This window comes from Felis catus, chromosome D1 (assembly GCF_018350175.1).
Source record: "Felis catus isolate Fca126 chromosome D1, F.catus_Fca126_mat1.0, whole genome shotgun sequence".
NCBI lineage: Eukaryota > Metazoa > Chordata > Mammalia > Carnivora > Felidae > Felis > Felis catus.
The window spans coordinates 74,505,134-74,508,807 of NC_058377.1; the positions used below are offsets into that span (position 1 = coordinate 74,505,134).

At 39.6% G+C, this 3,674-nt stretch overlaps 1 protein-coding gene across 6 annotated transcripts in view; it reads right to left on the reverse strand.

Moving 5' to 3' along the window:
• UEVLD (UEV and lactate/malate dehyrogenase domains) overlaps nucleotides 1–3,674 on the reverse strand; it is a 51,756-nt gene that overhangs the window by 44,006 nt on the left and 4,076 nt on the right. The window lies entirely within an intron of this gene.

Genomic DNA, 3,674 nt, shown 5'->3' on the forward strand with positions numbered 1-3,674 from the left:
CCTTCTTGAATACCTCATTCAAGGAATGAGACACCCTGAATTCCCCTCCTAACCCTCCTGGCACGGCATCCTGGGTTTCAAAGGGAGAACAGACATCACTCAAGGGTTTGCAGTCAAGTTGAGTGAACTGCCTCTTTATTCATCCAGATGTACTCCCAGAAATACTACCTTGGCAAAGTCATTTAACTTCTTTGAACTTATTTCCTCATTTGCAAAGAGAGCCACCTCCTAGACTTGTGCTGAGGATTACATGAAGGAAAGAAAAAGTATATGAAGAATCTATTATCAATCTCAAAATGAAATTTGAGGAGACAGTTACATTTGCAATAGTATCAAAAAGAAAAAAACTACTTAGAAATAATTTGAACAAGATGTAAAACTTAGTGTAGAAACTACAAAACATTGTCGAAAGAAATTAAAGTATATCTAAGTAAAAGAAAGCCATCCCTTGTTAGTAGATCAGAAGACTTGCTATTGTTAAGATGGTAATATTCCCCAACGGATTCAATAATCAACAATCCTTATCAGTATCCCAACTGGCTTTTTGTTTGCAAAAATTTACAAATCGATCTAAAAATTCAAATTAAAAACAGAATTACCCTAGCAAAGCAAACAATCAGCAAAACTAAAAGGCAACCCACGGAATGAGAGAAGATATTTGCAAATGACATATCAGATAAAGGGTTAGTATCCAAAATCTATAAAGAACTTATCAAACTCAACACCCAAAAAACAAATAATCCAGTGAAGAAATGGGCTAAAGACATGAACAGACACTTTTCCAAGGAAGACATCCAGATGGCCAACTGACACATGAAAAAATGCTCTACATCACTCATCATCAGGGAAAGACAAATCAAAACCACAATGAGATACCACCTCACACCTGTCAGAGTGGCTAACATGAACAACTCAGGCAACAACAGTTGTTGGCAAGGACGCGGAGAAAGAGGATTGCTTTTGCATTGTTGGTGGGAATGCAAATTGGTGCAACCACTCTGGAAAACAGTATGGAGGTTCCTCAAAAAACTAAAAATAGAACTACCCTGCGACCCAGCAATTGCACTACTAGGCATTTATCCAAGAGATACAGGTATGCTGTTTCGAAGGGACACATGCACCCCCATGTTTACAGCAGCACTATCGACAATAGCCAAAGTATAGAAAGAGTCCAAATGTCCATTGATGGATGAATGGATAAAGAAGATGTGGTACAGATATACAATGGAGTATTACTCGGCAATCAAATAGAATGAAATCTTGCCATTTGCAACTATGCGGATGGAACTGGAGGGTATTATGCTAAGTGAAATTAGTCAGTCAGAGAAAGACAAAAATCATATCACTTCACTAATCTGAGGACTTTAAGAGACAAAACAGATGAACATAAGGGAAGGGAAACAAATAATATAAAAACAGGGAGGGGGACAAAGCATAAGAGACTCATAAATATGGAGAACAAACAGAGGCTTAGTGGAGGGGTTGTGGGGGGGGATGGGCTAAATGGATAAGGGGCACTAAGGAATCTACTCCTGAAATCATTGTTGCACTATATGCTAACTAATTTGGATGTAAATTTAAAAAAATAAAAAATAAAATTAAAAAAAAAAGAATTATCCTACAACCCAGCAATTGCACTACTAGGTATTTATCCAAAGGATACCAAAATGCTGATTTGAAGCGGCACATGCACCCCGATGATTATAGCAGCACTATCAACAACAGCCAAATTATAAGAGGCCAAATGTCCATTGACTGATGAATGGATAAAGATGTAGTATATATATGCAATGGAATACTATTCAGCGATCAGAAAAAATGAAATCTGGGGCGCCTGGGTGGCGCAGTCGGTTAAGCGTCCGACTTCAGCCAGGTCACAATCTCGCGGCCCCGGAGTTCAAGCCCCGCGTCAGGCTCTGGGCTGATGGCTCAGAGCCTGGAGACTGTTTCCGATTCTGTGTCTCCCTCTCTCTCTGCCCCTCCCCCGTTCATGCTCTGTCTCTCTCTGTCCCAAAAATAAAATAAACTTTGAAAAAAAAAATTAAAAAAAAAAAAAGAAAAAAATGAAATCTTGCCATTTGTAACAACGTGGACAGAACTAGAGTGTATTATGCTAAGCAAAATAAGTCAGAGAAAGACCAGTATCATATAATTTCACTCATATGTGGAATTTAAGAAACAAAAGAGATGAACACAAGGGAAGGGAAGGAAAAATAAGATTAAAACAGAGAGAGAGGCAAACCATAAGAGACTCTTAGAGAACAAACTGAGGGTTGCTGGAGGGTGGTGGGTAGGGGGTGGGCCAAATGGGTGATGGGCATTAAGGAGGGCACTTGTTGGGATGAACACTGGGTGTCATAAGTGATGAATCACTGGGTTCTACTCTGGAAACCAATACTACACTGTATGTCAACTAATTTGAATTTAAATAAATAAATTTTTTAAAATTCAGATGGGAATGCAAGAGACCTAGCACAGCCAAAAACAATCCTGTAAAAAAACAGAAGAGTTGGAGGATGCATACTGTAATTAAAAGACAGGTTATAATAAAAACACAAAAAACAGTAAGTATGGGAGAGGATGTGAAGAAGTCAGAACCCCTGTATACATAAGCTACTGCTGGTGGGAAAGTGGTACAGCCGTTTTGGAAAAGTTTGGCAGTTCTTCAAAAGATTTAAGCATAGAGCTACCGTATGACCAGCAATTCCACTAAGGTATAGAACCAAGAAAAGTGGAAACATATGTCCACACAAAAACATGTGCACTATTGTTCAAAGAAGCGTTACTTATAATAGCCAACAAGTGAAAACATGCTAAATCTCCATCAACTGATGAATGGATAAAATGTAATATATCCATAAAATGGAATATTCAGCCATAAAAAGAATAAAAGAATTGATACATACTACAACACGGATGAACCTTGAAAACGTTATGCTAAGTGAAAGAAAGCAGACACAAAAGGCCACATATTATATGATTTGTATATGGAATATCCAGAACAGGCAAATCCATGAAGCAGAAAGCAGGTTAGTGGGAGCCTCTCTGAGCCTTAAGTTTTTCATTTGCAAAAGATATACAGCTCCACTGCCTACCAACTGCAATCGGTATGTATGAGGACCTTATGATTAACATATGTAAAAGTAAGATATTAAACAAAAACGTATACAATAGTAAGTACAGACAGGAAGTGATGAATCCACATAAAGCATATCTAAGTTAGAGAAAGGCCTCCAGCAACAGCTGTCTATAATTTGCATTAGAGTCTAGTAGAGTCTAGAAAATGAGAGGGAAGGGGGAGGATCATTTTAAGATAGGAAGAAATTTGGCAGAAGAGAAAGCCCATCATTATTAACAACTTGAGGGCAGGAATCACCTCTTACTCATCTTTGTACCTCCCCACAGCACTCAGCACGGGGTATGCCTCTGATAAATACAGGCTGGATGGGGGTTAGCAAAGAGGTAGATTTGTACGAGAATGATCCACAGGACTGGGCATCGAAACTAAGAAGTGAGGGGTGCCCGGGTAGCTCCGTAGGTTAACCGCCGACTTCGGCTCAGGTCATGATCTCGTGGTTCGTGGGCTCAAGCCCCGCGTCAGGCTCTGTGCTGACATCTCAGAGCCTGGAGCCTGCTTCGGATTCTGTGTCTCCCTCTCTCTCCGCTCCTTCCCC